Below are 15,547 nucleotides of genomic sequence, written 5' to 3'. Positions count from 1 at the left end.
CGCAGTCAAGATTGAGGCTCCTGGCTTAGCACGTACTTACACCCCCTAGGCTTTAACCGAAACGCTCGGTAGGAAAGTAAGGGCCTCTAAAGTGACTTCTCTGTGTGAGAGTCTTCATTTTCTTTTAAGTTACAGTTGTCTGTGTGACTTGTTGCTGTAATTATGACTATGTATACTATTTTGCTTCTGTAAATATATATCTCCTCCTGGCCATCATCAGATCATCGTCTTCTGCTTCTTCACTGCCGAATGACCACATTTGGAGAGGCTTCAGCCCCTCAGAAGATTGGCAACGAACGAGCTAAACATCACTGGCGCAGTACGACAGGGTTCGGCAACCAGCGACCACGAGCATCACCCAGAGCACCCAGGCCCTGGGAACCCACTAGGCAACAAGCGTCCGCACGTCCAGCCAGAAGCAGCAAGGTGATCCAGGCCCCGAACCAGAGGCAGCGTTCTGGGGAAGGACTCCGACGAGGCTGCGGCACCAAGGGACGGAGGCCCCAACTGGCGACACCAGCACGGGTAAGCGGGATTTCTTGCGCTTTGTTGAAGTGGCTATGGCTCAAGTGTAAAGTGACGTATGGTTTTAACACGGAGCATGATGGCGAGCGTAGGTGAGAGAGAGACAGGCGGAGATATAACAGATGACAGCGAGCAGTCGCAGCAAGCGACAACTCAGCCTGTAGCAGGAGCGCTACGTGAAGTAGCGGAGATGTCGGTATCCGATGCGGTTGCAATTCGCCGGATGGAAATAGATTTTGAGCTAAAAAAAAATTGAAAATTCTTTCACAGGAACGCCTAGAGTTACAGAAACTTGGGCTAGATCCAGCGGTTGCAATGGCGATAGCGGGAAGTGGGCAGACGTCTGTAAGGTCAGACATTGACGATCAGCGTCGAATGGGGCCCGATCCAGTCTCCCAATGCTCTAAAGTCCTTAAGGGACTGAAGCTGCCGTGTGACGCGGACGTGCCGTTATGGTTCGAGAAAGTCGAGAGAATTTTCACGACGTACAAGGAGCCAAATGAAAGCCACGTTCACTTATTCATGCCAGCACTAGCTGAGCGTGTCAGGTACCTTCTCCGTAGCCTCGGGGACGATGAGTGTGGCAGCTACGAGTCGGTAAAAACAGCCGTTTTAAAGGAGCTGAAGCTTAACCCCTCAGAATACCTCGAGCGCTTTGAGCGCGCGACGAAATTCCGCGATGAAACTTGGGCGCAGTTCACCTCGCGCACTAAGACGTACTTTCAGTACTGCCTTCGGTCACGGGACGTAGAAACCAAAGACTACCTGGTATCATTGATCATCGCAGATCGCATAAAGGGTAACTTGAGCCCTGAGGGCTTAGAGTATGTGCGTCTTCGTGAGGAGGAGAGGTGGCTAAAACCGGATGAAATATTCGACGTTCTCCAAACGTTCGAACAGGCTAAGGGCAAGGGGCGCGCAGCGAAACAAATTGTTGTGTATGCGGAAAAACCGAAGGGACCCCCGCAAGCGGCGAACAATGATAGCAAATGGCCAATTCAGTGTTATGAGTGCCGCGCATCTGGCCACCGAGCTAAGGAATGCCCTCGCGCGTCACAAAACGTGCAAAAGAAGGAGAAACGCGCTCGAGCTCAAAAACTAGCTGTAGCCAACGTAGAGGCATGCGAAACACCGGCGTCAGTAACCTCCCAGACAACCCTAGTAGCAGAGATGAAAACGCCCCAGTTATTCGACGAGGTACGCAAATCGAAGCTACAGCAGGTGGAGATTGAGTGCGCAGGGATACCGGCGACAGCTATAATTGATACCGGTAGCGAGATAACCGTGGTTAGGGAAGGCCTCGTGCCAAGTATATGTCGGGAGCCATCCGGCTCGATAAAGCTGGTTTCGGCTTTTGGGGAGGCGGTTAACGCAAAACTGGTCACTCTTGCGGTAAGCATCAGGCGGCCCACCGCACACATAGCAGGGCCCGAGGCAGTAGACATTGTATGCGCGCTTTCTGATAAGCTGGCGGAGGGAGTGGATTGTTTGCTCTCCAGGGAGGATTGGGAACTGCTTTTGGAGATAGACAGTCGTTACGAGGCACTTGTTATGAATAAGGCCTGCACTCTGTCTGAAGCAGTTAACGCGTCTGTCACCATGGCGGAGCAGAGCGCAAAGCTGAGCCCTACATCACACGAGGAGCAAGCGGCGGGGCCTGAGGCAGACAAACTAATGAGTGGTGAGCAGGGTGTGGCGACGGAACAACCCTGTGAAGTAGATCTGGAAGAAAGCGAGAAGGAAGATGTAATCTCGATCCAGGATGACGCGGATGCAGCCCTAAAACAGCGCCAGGTATTCAGATCCGACCAAGTATCAGACGAAACCTTAAAGAAAGCGTGGGCTGACGCAAAGGCAGGGAAGGCAGGCATATTTGTTTCAGACGGCTTGTTGTATCACTGGGACTCGATCTCCGGTAGCAAAGTGAAGCAGCTTGTGCTCCTCCTTAGCAGGCGTGAAGAGGTACTCTGCCTTGCGCATGAGTCCCTTTGGGGAGGCCATTTGGGGCCACGGAAGACAAAGACCGGAATTAAGTACAGCTTTTTCTGGCCAGGCTTAGAAGGGGACGTAACGCAACACTGCAGGACATGTCACGGCTGTCAAGTCCGCTCAGACAGGCAAATTAAAGATAGGGTTCTCATCACACCTCTCACCATACCCGACCATCCCTTTCAGGTCGTAAATGTCGATATAATCGGGCCGCTCGATGTTCCGTCGAGCAGGGGTCATAGGTACGCTCTCTGCCTCGTTGACTTGTGCACGTGGTGGCCGGAGGTAGTCTGTTTGCGATCCCTAACCGCTAGGGCAACATGCGACGCCTTGCTTACGATTTTCAGCCGCACAAGCATACCTGAGGTAGTCTGTTCAGATCAGGGAACGAACTTCGCGGCGCAGCTGACGTGTGAGATGTTAGCAAGACTGGGATGCGCACCGCGTTTTTCGACTCCTGAGCATCCGGAGAGCAACGGGACAGTGGAAAGGTGGAACCGCGTTTTGAAGAGCATGTTGTTCCATGTTATTTAGAAAGATCCCAAGAACTGGGATAGACTGGTCCCGTTCGTTCTCTGGGCGTACAGGGAAGTCCCCCATGACACTACAGGCGTGGCGCCGTTCCGGCTCTTATTCGGTAGAAACCCTATCGGGCCGCTGGCAATTCTGCAGCGAACATGGACAGGCCAGCAACCCCTCCCGAAAACACTCAGGGAAGAACCCGCGAAGTATTTGCGACAGCTACGCGAGCAGCTAGAAGTAGCAGCAGAAGTAGCGGGTTTGACGTCGAGCGCACGTCAGGGAAGTTACGCGCAGGCGTATAACAGGCGCGCACGGAGCACGTTTGTCGTCGGAGACCAGATATTGCTCTTTGACACAGACCCTGGCAGTAAAATGGCCCCCAAATGGCTCGGTTTATTCGTCTCAACCGCGCAAGAGAGGCAGAACTCGTACAGAATCGACAAGGGAAAAAAAGGCTACAGCGATAGTGCATGCGAACAGGCTGCGACCCTACTACGCACGTGTCAGCCATGTCGGAGTAGTTTTCGAGGGAGACGAGGAGTTTGGTGAAATCGAGTACACCCCTCGGTCTGTGCCTGAGAGATGTAGTGGTTGTCTGATAGATGCGGAGAAACTCGTACACCTACCTACTCAGGACCGCCTCAAGATCTCGGAGGTGTTTGCCGCTTACGCCGATTTGTTCAGCGAAACGCCGGGAGTCGCACGAGTTGGGGCACATAAGATAGAACTGCACAAAGGCCACCAGCTCAAACGCACTTTCTCATATCGCGTGCCGGAGTTATTAAGGAGTGAGGTGAGCCGCCACACTCTAAAAAAAAAAGGTGTGATCTTAGTCTTTTTGGGGGGTAAACTGCTTGTCGCTGAGCTAACACCTTTTTGGGGTAAGGTTACGCTGTGTCTTGGAAGACTAAGTATTTATACCATTGCATGTAGTGTAACATTACGCTTCTGGTAGCATAAACTTGCACCTTCACAAGCAGTGTAACTGTATTCTACCTAGGCATAACGTTGTACCTTTCATAAAGGCCTATGTTTTAGTCTGTCGATGGCATAAGCATACCCTTGCATCAAAGGTGCAAGTTCGCACCTTGACAACATAAACTTATCCTGTATGTACAGGTGCAAAGTTACCATTTTAGAGTATAAATTTATATTACGACAAAGAGCGCAAAGTTTTGCACCTTTATGGTGCAAGCTTATACCACCAGGAGAAGGATAACGTTGCCCTCCAAGCAGTTTAAAGTAATGCCATATTACATAGGGTATCTAAGCATCATCTTGTGGTATATATATGCTATCCACACAAGAGTACTATTACCAATCTGCATCGTAAACTTGGTCAGTGGAAGCAGGAATAAAGCTAACCAATACATTTCAAGATTTTCTGGAAGGAAAGATTATGTTGAAACATTGCAATATCTTTGTGTCGTCTGGAGTGTGACAGTGAGCAATGTTTCAGGTGAGGTAGGCTGTGTCATGTTGTGTTCAAGCCGTAAGTTATGTTGCAGAGTGAACAAAAAGAATTTACAGAACAATCGGTTAAGATAACATACCATGGTGTTTATTTCACCTCATTATACACCGAAGTTGCAGCAAGGGACTGGATAATCTTCTCCGCACAGTCAGGGCAGGGATGTACCACGTATTTGACCTGCATAGAAAAGAGAACTTGTAATCGGTTACTCACGAAGAAAGTCTCACAAAACATGCTTATGGAGTAATTAATTCACATATAAAAATAACACTGTACAAAGGGCAAGTAAAAAGGAAGACAGATGGAAATAGTGCACCAGTACAGGCTTCCAAGTGTTTATATAATGAGAATTGTGAACTCACACAATATATAGATCAATGAAAATTCTCCAAATCTGAGCTTTACCTGTGCCACGAACACACACATAGACAACTAGCACATTGCAATCTCAGAAAAAATTGACAATATGCTCAATAAGACACAATATACAATGAGACATATTCTTGTTAGGAGCAGGGTCAAGCCATAGGCATCACTGATGTTGGACTACCCAGAGGGTCATTTAAAGAAATATGAATGAAAACATATTGATAAAATAGAAGCTAGCCTAATAAAGGCAAAAGATGTGATTTAAAAAACCCCTCCCTCTACTCGTTCATATGTGCAGTTCTCCTTTTTTTATCATTAGCTTTTTATGTTAAACTGTGTTTTATCACCTTCACTTTCACCTTTGTTGTTTGCTGGTTTCCACTCCAACACCCAAACATTATAGTTTGCTTTCACACCTGACCATACCAGTGGTCTTGTTTCTAGTCACTATGGTCTCACCCTCCTAGAAAACACTGTCTCTGGTCCTTCATGACATTATCTTATGTTGCCTATAGTGTTAATGTTTTCCTGAGACTACACTGTCTTTAGTCATCTGATCATCCATCACAAGTGACAACTGCAAATCTCTTCTTCTTTTTTTTTTCTTTTTTTTTGGGGGGGGGGATGGGGGAGGTTCTTTTGTTCTTGCATTCGTTGTCATTTCTCATGAATATAACGAATGAAGCTTGTTCCTGCAGAGCTTGCTCCTGCAGGGGTATGTCTAAGGCCATTCTATTGTTTCTGCCTTTAGTGCAGTTTACATTCCTGGAAAAAGGCATGAATATACCACAGAGGCTATGCCTTATAAAATGCGGGATACCACTTCTGAAAGATGGAACATTTCATGCTAAAAGAGCAATGATAGCAAGGCACATCCAAAGCACCTTCTGCACATGTGCATTACTGCAGTGATGTCACAGATGCAGAATTATGTAAAGCATGACAATAAAATGCAACTTTTACATAAGTTCATTGCTAGTTTCACACCACATCAGCTTATGCCGATGCCAAAAACTTCTCGAGACTGCCGTTTCACTTCAAAACTACATTATCTTGCTCAGGAGGCAAAAAACAATACACTTCAATACCCCTATAATTCCTTGAACAAACCACAAAGCTTGAGATTCTATGTATTGCTGCTTCATGTAATGCTCGCAGCACATGCAGCAGGAATAAAACCTCTCATAAACTGCAATTTGCCAGAACTGTCAACTGCTTATCTCTTTAGATGCCTAACTAATGAAATTGTAAATGCTGACCAATATTATACAAGAATGATTATTAAAAAGTGTTTACAACAAATTTCTCGAAGATTATGTTCTTTACCTTTACAGATTGCAAATCATAAACTATGAAGAGACACCCGTGCAGTCTCTGCCGGTGGGTTGTGCAGCAATGTGGACTTTGGGTACCTGGTACAGCTTCAGGATTAGACTTAATTATCTATTCTTTTTGTTTATAAAAGGCAATATGAAAACTGCAAAATTGAAGGCTATTAATGAGTGAGCCTAGGCCTAAAACCCTCCTAATCATCTATGTGGTCTAACATAATGAGCATGAAAAATATTCCTTTAAAAGCTTTGTAAGTTGGTTTTTCCACATTACATAACTAAAAAAGGGTGTTGCTGACATTTCTTATTCAGATAATATAGACATATTTTGTGTTTTTGATGATGCAGAAGAAGCTAACATGATTCTGGCAACAATACCAAGTGCAGCAACATTTTTTACATGCAATGTGGGAAAGCAAGACAATAGTTTTCAAATATGCCTTTCCTTGTTCAATATTCTGAACTACATTGCTCTTTCAGAAAATTTAAGAACTGGGCTCACCTATAATATTGGGGACCCTCATTTCTGGTATATAATACTGTCCCCTAAAATTAAAATGCAAAAGTTAAGTCAATTTTGGTTGATTAGCCATTCAACCATTATCCTCTACCACAGACATGTCCACTGTGCTGCACAATCCAGTTCTAATTGTACTGCAAATTTCATTTCATTCATTCTCCCTTTATAGGCACATAGACATGACATAAGGGGTGGGGGCATATATATATATATATATATATATATATATATATATATATATATATATATATATATATATATATATATATATATATATATATATATATTTGTTAAATGGTAGTGGTGGAACACAAGGAAAATACGCTGAGTACAAATGGCACAAAACAATATAAAGAACACAAAAGAAACAATAAAGCTGAAAGTGCTAAAATACCGTCCATTACATATCACCTGCAGTACTTCATTTTTAGTTTCATTCTATTGTGGACATACCTAGCAACATAAGAGCATGTGAGTTGTTGAAAATTACACCCATCAGAGAACATAACCTTACTGCTGAGAACCAAGTGCAAACAATTTAAATATTAGGTTTTGAAGAAAAAAAGAAAAGAGGCATACATTAACAGCTCACTCAATAAAAAGAAGTCAACATGTTCAGATCGATTACATACTGAAAAAATTCCTCCCTTGCTAACTTGCTCAATAGCACTGAATGGTTCCAAAATCAATGTAATGCCAGGGCTATTGCTCCTCAGCATAGAAAAATATGCTCTTTGATAGACATAAAGCAACAATGAACAGACCACAATGCCACAGCTATGTCGAAAAATACATACCACATAAATCTTGCCATAAGTAGTCGTCCAGCGCTGAAGAAAGCAGGTTGATCTTTAGAAGCAGGAGTAACAGCACTTCTACACCGTATTCCTCCTACTGGCAGGTACGCTGCAGCAAAGGTATCATTCATAACATTAGCATGATACTCGTAACTAGTACATACATAACTATAGTACAAAAAGTAATGGCACCACACATGCCAAAACAATGACTCAAATATTTTGACAATGAGCTTAGAAGCTACAACTCCTGTTCCTAGATATATCTGTAACAATATCTGCCACCTCTTTACAGTCGAAATAACTGCTTAAATAAACTAGAATAGCAGATTTATGACAAACTGCTAGCACAATGACAATACACATTAACTTCAATGAGGGAATGTCTCAGTACCAGTGAATTGTAGTAATGAGTATAACACAATGTCTGACAACAGAAACTACAGAAGGAAAAGAATGTGTTGTTATTGGTCAGGCATAGCCTCCTTTCTATGGGTCAGGAGGCTGAAAAGTTCAGAATGGAAATAGCTGAGTAGAAACTATAGCAAATCCCCAAATGAAAAATATTAGTGATATAAAAATTTTCCTTAGCTCGCTAACGAAAATTAGCACATTTAATCAAAATAGCTGTTTGGGCCAGTTGGTTCATACTTACACCCTAAAAGACCAGCGAAAAAAAAGAAAAAAAAAAGAAAACAGGTACAAAGGAACACAAAACGTATTTCAGTGCCCGTCCTGTCATTTTTTGTTCCTTTGTCCCCGTAATTATTATTTTTTTGCGCTGGTCTTTTTATGTACCGATTACAAAAAGAGAGTCAGTCTTAAAGCAGAGAAGGGGTGACACATGGTTTGATTCAATGCTGAAGACATCTGATCACCAGCTAACCCAGATTTTTCACTTGTTAAGTGATTTGATCGAGTCCAATATTTATTATCAGTTCTTAACATAAGTGATCAGCAAGTTAAATATAACACTATTTACTCGCACACGCCCTCAAACACAATGAAACTCAGTTGATAAGTCACTGCCTGGGCGTGCACCATATTGCACGGCATGAGCGAAAATGGCAACACGCAAGGAGACACACACATGGCACGCGACATAAATATTCTCCGACGAGAATCCCAAGCAGTATACATTGAGGCAGATGTCAGTGATCAGCAATATGTGCCACAAAAGTGCGCGTGTCAATTTAAACGCCCCTTTCTGGACGGAAATAATGCTTTGGACTTACCACCACGGATAGCAGAGACCAGTTTCAAATTCTTTGAAGAAACGACAGTCTACGTTCTTGCGCAGACGAGACGAAGGACTTGAGCCTGCAGCGAAAAAAAAAAAAAAGCGTGAGAAATGTCTTTCCTGCATATTGCGTCACTGCGACAGTATACATGTACACGAATCGGCTCGGTCCCACCTCTGGTCTCGACGCCATCAGCTCAAAGCGTGACTTTAGGATATCAAGCGCGCTGCCTTCGAACGTACAGGTTGCTGGCAAAAGAACCGTAAACTTAACCCATCACCCTGCATGCTCTCCCGCATTTATGGCAACGTTCCCGTAAAGCAGCAACAACAGACGATCAAAATCGATTGTAGGCAGCGAGCAAAAATAATGCGGCATGCAAACACGCATTAGCGCTCGTCGACGCATACTTTCGGCCGCGGGATATGCTTGTGAGCGTCGTAGACGACTAAAAATGCACCATTAACATCCCGCAAAAAGGTCGTGACCATCTGAAAATTTTGGGATGCGCCGCTCCTCCAGTCTGAACTGAGGAAGTAGTATGCTCAGGTTGGGATCCAAGACGTCGTACTCAGAGGCCGTTTCACAGACAAACAAGCAGCGTCGCGGACGTAAGCAATAACAAAACATGGTCAGGCCAAGTTAAATAGCACAGAAAAACACGTAAAACGAAATGTAAAACGTCACTTACATGCGCGGCTGAAATTTGGCGCCAAGGATCCGTTGGAACACCACCACCGCGACGACCAGCCATCCGCCGTTTCATTCCGAAGTTCACTTTCACGAAGTCGTTTCATAGTGAGGCATCGATGAGCGCACTCGATGAAATAATCGCTGAGAGCAACCGAACTTTTCTAAAAACACAGATGAGTACCAACGACAAAGAGCACGAACGCTGACTCGTGCGGCAATCGCCGTCGTCGTCTTCTCGGACTCGCAGAGTCGCAGGGAACGCAGGCAGGCTCAAGCAACTACGAACACGTGACGCTGCGTTGAGAATAAAAGCAACAAAACTAAAAAGCAACTGCTTCGCTTCTCGCCTAACCACCACTTCCCCCTCACCTCCCCTTTCTCCCTGTTTTGCAGCGTACACACTTGTCTGTCCGCCCTTGTTCTGAGTTCGGCCTTGCTCCCTCCACGGTCAAGCTCGCGTAGGAGTCAAAAGACGGGACAGGGGTGTCGGGGGGGGGGTGAAGGGGGGAGGCACCGCTTTTTGTAAGAAGATAAGATGCTCCCAGCTTTCGACGATTCCCCACCGCCTCAGGGGAAAAACGGGGGTCCTTTTGTGGTAGCTCTTGAAAGGAAAGCTCTTGAAAGGAAAGGAAAGGAAAGCCGCACCCAGCTTGAAACCGGTTACCATCATAAAAAAAAAAAGAAGAAACAAGCGGCAAACTTTTTTTTGCTTGAGCTGCAGGGACGAAATGGTGTAAAGTCATGCGAGAGAGACTAACGTCTTCCGTGCGGGTGATTGCGCAGGGTATATTTAAGACATGCGGTTTCAGATAGCATAAATCCCGAAGTTACCCTCCTTTTACACTCTTTTTTTTTAGAGTGCAGGTAAACCAGTTGCTAGACCTCGGGCTGGTGTATCCGGTGGAAAGCGAGTGCGCCCATCCCGTTGTATGCGTGGGTAAGAAGGATGGATCGGTGCGCATGTGTGTTGACTATCGCGCTTTAAATGCAGCGACGCGCACGGATGCCTTTCCAATGTCACCCCCTAAAGAGCTCATCATGAGGGTGGGCCGCGCTAGGTATATCACTCTTATCGACTTGCGACGCGGATACTGGCAGGTGCCGGTAGCTCCAGAGAGCCAACATCTGACCGCCTTCGTAACTCACGAGGGACAATATGCTTGGCGCGTCATGCCGTTCGGGCTAAAAAACGCCGCGGCCCCCTTTCAGCGGATAATGAACACCCTGGTCTCGAAACATCAGGCTTATGCGGCCGCATACCTCGATGACATCGCCATTTTCTCTTCCTCGTGGACTGAACACTTGCGGCACTTAGAAATAATTTTTGATTTGTTGCGCGACGTCAAGCTTAAAGTGAGCCGGGGAAAAGTGTCAGGTCACACAGGCCCACATTAAGTACCTAGGACACATAGTGGGAGCCGGAACCCATGGGCCCGACCCAGAAAAGATATCGGCCATTCGTGGGCTCGTGCCCCCCGCAACAAAGAGACACCTACGGAGTCTGCTAGGCTTATGTGGTTACTACTGCGATTACGTTGAAGGATACGCCGAGGTGGCCACACCACTCACGTCTTTGACGAGGCGAGGTGTACCTAACACGATTCCGTGGAGCCAGGAAGCGCAAAACGCCCTCGACAAGCTCAAGTAAGCTATGTGCGAAGCTGCATCGCTGAACACCCCCGACATTAAAAGGCCATATTGGCTGTTCACCGACGCGTCCGACGTTGCAGCGGGGGCTTGTTTGGCGCAGATGGGAGACGAGGGACGGGAAAGGCCGATAGCGTTTGCCAGCCACCGATTAACGCCAACGAAGACCCGCTGGTCGACGATCAAGCGGGAAGCATTCGCCATTATCTGGGTAATAAAGAAATCTGATCATTGGGTGTACGGGGCAGAAATTAACGTGGTGTCTGACCACAACCCCCTCTCCTATCTCACTACTAGTACGCCTCATGGGGCAAAACTCGCGCGATGGGCGCTGGCCCTACAGCGCTACAATGTGACGGTGACCCACAGGAAAGGGTCAAGCAATGGTAACGCCGACGCGTTAACCCGTGTCCTCAATGTGACTTGGGGCGTAGAGCAAGCACACGCTTGAGCCATGGCCGTTCGGCGACGCGTGAATGTTCCCGCGTACCCGGTGCAATGTGTGATGTGAACGGTGGAGTGCGCGTGAACTTGGCGTGAGGACATCCAATTGCTCGCGCGCGGGACTTTCACGAACACTGCCCGGTCCGCGGCGCCAGCTGCAAGGTCGCGTCGCAAACACGCTGAGGAGGGGAGGCAAAGACAGGCGCCGTGTGAGAGGGTTTGGGGACCAGCGAGTGAAGAGAGTGTGTGTTTTGAATGTTGTATTTTTATTTGGCGTAATTAAGGACCTGGGTCCAAGATTATTCCCAACCCGCGGGGGTTGTGGCATGTTTTTAAATAATTTGATTGGCTCCTTCATTTTCGGGGCGGATCACCTAAGGTGACCGCCCTCGGGTCTTTGTTGACGTTTGTCATCAAAAAGCGGTCCTCGGACCATGTTTGGCAGTCAAGATTAAGGCTCCGTGCTTAGCACGTATTTACACCCCCTAGGCTTTAACCGAAACGCTCGGTAGGAAAGCAAGGGCCTGTAAAGTGACTTCTCTGTGTGAGAGTCTTCATTTTCTTTTAAGTTACAGTTGTCTGTGTGACTTGTTGCTGTAACTATGACTATGTATACTATTTTGCTTCTGTAAATATATATCTCCTCCTGACCATCATCAGATCATCGTCTTCTGCTTCTTCACTGCCGAATGACCACGTTTGGAGAGGCTTCAGCCCCTCCGAAGATTGGCAACGAACGAGCTAAGCATCACTTCTCCTGACACTAACTTTGAGGCCTTTCCTCCATCCGAAATCTGCGTGCTCACATCGTCATTTTTTGTGTTGACAACACATGCGAAAAGCATGAAAAGAGTAGCAAGATGAAACATGCCACAAATATTTTAAACATTCAAATCTGGTTGCCTCTACAGCACTGTCAAGAGCTGTTGTACGAAGTGGCCTGCAGGAGCGCAGGTATTTCTTTCTCATATAAGGAAGCATTAGCTGTGTGTAGAAGCACTCATCACAGACACGGTCTTCTCTTTTCACGCGGCTGTGAAACGTTTCGGAAACACCCCGCAGCAGCATATGCGCACATGACTATTTGCTTAAGACATCTCCTTTAAATTTATTTCTTTTTAGTTGGTGTCTCAATGCGCTTCGCCACGTTTTACGATCCACAGACCTAGACAGTATAAGGCTGAGCGAAAACGTCAGTTCAGCAGGAGACCGTCATGATGCCTGGTGTCAATTTCGGAAACACCCCGCAACAGCATATGCGCAAATGACTATTTGCTTAAGACGTCTCCTTTAACTTTATTTCGTTTTAGTTGGCGCTCAATGCGCTTCGCCACGTTTTACGATCCACAGACCTAGACAGTATAAGGCTGAGCGAAAACGTCAGTTCTGCAGGAGACCGTCATGATGCCGTGTGTTTGTTTAGAGCCGGTGCAGGCAAGAAACTCTCCTTTGTCTCAATCGTATTTGCTGCTACTGCTCTGCTCAAAGCATTGCGCATGCGCGAAACGCGCCACTGTCGACGAGGGTCTGTGGAAGCATGCAGAAAACGCTTTCTCATGAATCAATCTCGATGAATGGTTTCCCCAGCGAGGTTTAAGTGTGTCGCCTTCACGTGAGGCACAGGGGAGCATGGTGTCCGCTTATCTATCTTCGTGGAGAGTCACGCTGCCCTATGCTTGTAGCTGGTGGTGAACTAAGGACCGCGCCCAGCTGGCTTTTGTCAGAGTACTGTAGCACTCGGTATTGACCGCCTGCCAATTAGAGATGTGGTGGCCTGTATGTCGTCGGTTGCGCTCAGAGCACAGTTCACTGTCACGTCGCGGCGTACTACGTCTCATATGTGCTGCCGACGCGTCAGCTGCACAAAGCAGCAATGTCACCCGGAGAGATAGGTGCACTGGTCTCGGCCAGCGGCATAAAGCGACTGCAGTGTTGAAGAAAACCCTGCGTATTGAAAGACTAATGAGAGAATAGCTCTGCAATGCACTCCAATTCACTCTCTCATCATCTCCCCGTTTGTATTGCTGGTACACCTATGCACTCCCGCTTAGTGCTGTTGAATTAAATTCTCCTCATTTAAGCAGGAGACATGTCCATTCTTAGGGGTGTGAACTAAAAGCTGGAGAAATAAATTCACAAGGTTCATGCCCCTTGATATAGGCTGACAGAGCAAAGAGGTTCACGAAACATGAAATGATACCTTATACACATGTCCACTGTGCATACTGTTTCCGGATCAGAAACTATAATAGGAGAAAAAACAGAACAAAATATCATGGAACCATCACCGTATGCAACTAAATTTAGGTCATTGGACAGATTTCACAATGTAAATGTTTTTCTATAGTTTGCTCGAGCACGTGGAACGTCGTACATTAGCCGTTCTTCTGTTTGCAGGCCGCCGTATTTTCGCATTCAAACGCACCATGCACATAACCAAGCCATTCGCTTCACTTGTGGACGACGTGCTTTTTCCTGCCATTGCGAAATGTGCGGAAGTCTTCTCATGATGCTGAAATTTTCTTTTGACGATTTTATGAGCAGCCAGCCGGGAAAACTTAAAAAAAACTGCCTAAAAGTGCAAGCGTTATGTATGCCCGAAGCCGCTCGACCTGCTTCGCAGACCAGAGCCTTTGTTGCCCTGAGACGCCTATACATGGCGCTATGGCGCTCTCAAAGTGGCGGCAGTCAGTTTACCCACCGCGTTCCATTAAAATGATGCCTGGGCAGATTTAATCATTTGCAAGAAAAAATGCATAAAGGATGTCTTTTACAAGTTTGCACTTGTTCTTTTTGCATTCATTGGCGCTGTTTGGAATGCTATCCATCGATGCTGGTCATTCGTGACTTTTGCAGAACGCATGCTGAGGACCATGCTCTACTTTCTACCATTCCACCTCACCGAATTTGCGCGTCGTTTATCAACAAGACGTCAGAGGATATTTGATTGCTTAGAGGGCTACCAAAAGATTTTCAGAAGCATCCCAAACAGCGAGCCTTTTTGCTACCATGAAATGGCAGCCGTGCACAAACATATACCAACAAATGTCGACACGCGATGACAGCCTTTTGTTTCCCTCAAGATATCCTAAAAAATTTTCATACCTGAGAACAGTGAGTTATATACTGGGACGCATGAGGAACATTTCTAGAGAAGAATGTTTTTCCCGATGAAGTGCTTGAGTCATTCTAGCGCCTCAAAAGCGCAGTAGATATGTTTTGCACATGTCCACTGCATTCAGTACAAGCCCCTTATATATGGTTTAGAGAACTTCTATAGATTTTTTATAAGGCCTATTGTCATTATGTAGACCGATTTCTTCTGTCTTTAGACAATCTATCGATAATCTCTAGGCTAAGGTCTACACTCCATAATTTCCACATACTGCTCAGTACGAGTAAATTCATCTGAATACATCGCGCTGGACGATCGTTTCACTTTTGTGGGATATTCCGCCTCCAGTAACAATGCTTCATCGCAGCTAAAACTTATTTGCCCGAAAGAGTACAAGTAACTTGCTGTGCAGGCACGTCGAGTTTTCTTTTATTCCTGTGGGACGCTTGCAAAGTTCTGTACAGGCACGGCGCTTTGCAAGTATTCCACAGGAATAAAAGGAACCTTGACCACAGTTGCACTTTCTAACCTACGCCTATATAGTTTGCGTAACGCGGCTACAGCGTGGTACGTAGCCAAACGGCAGGAAGCCCAGGCGGTTAGATAAAAATTGGCTTACAAGACAATTTTTATAAACTAGCTCTTTAGAACACTTAAGCTAGGGTATAAACACTATGCCTAAAAAAGAAAGCTTGCATTCCGCCGACCAGCGCGGCCAATCCCCGGCGACTCGAGTGCTTCGTCCTACTATGAGCTTGCTCGTTTTAAGACTAGGCGGCGCTGCATGTCGGATTCCTGACGTCCGCCCGGGCAGTTAAGGTTCTCTATGTACCACCAGTTTACACAACGCAATAGCTTACAGTTGTATTAAAATGACCAT

This window comes from Amblyomma maculatum, chromosome 11, assembly GCF_055883805.1.
Source record: "Amblyomma maculatum isolate TAMU_Amacu chromosome 11, ASM5588380v1, whole genome shotgun sequence".
In the NCBI taxonomy this organism is placed as follows: Eukaryota; Metazoa; Arthropoda; class Arachnida; order Ixodida; family Ixodidae; genus Amblyomma; species Amblyomma maculatum.
This window is presented reverse-complemented; position numbering follows the sequence as displayed.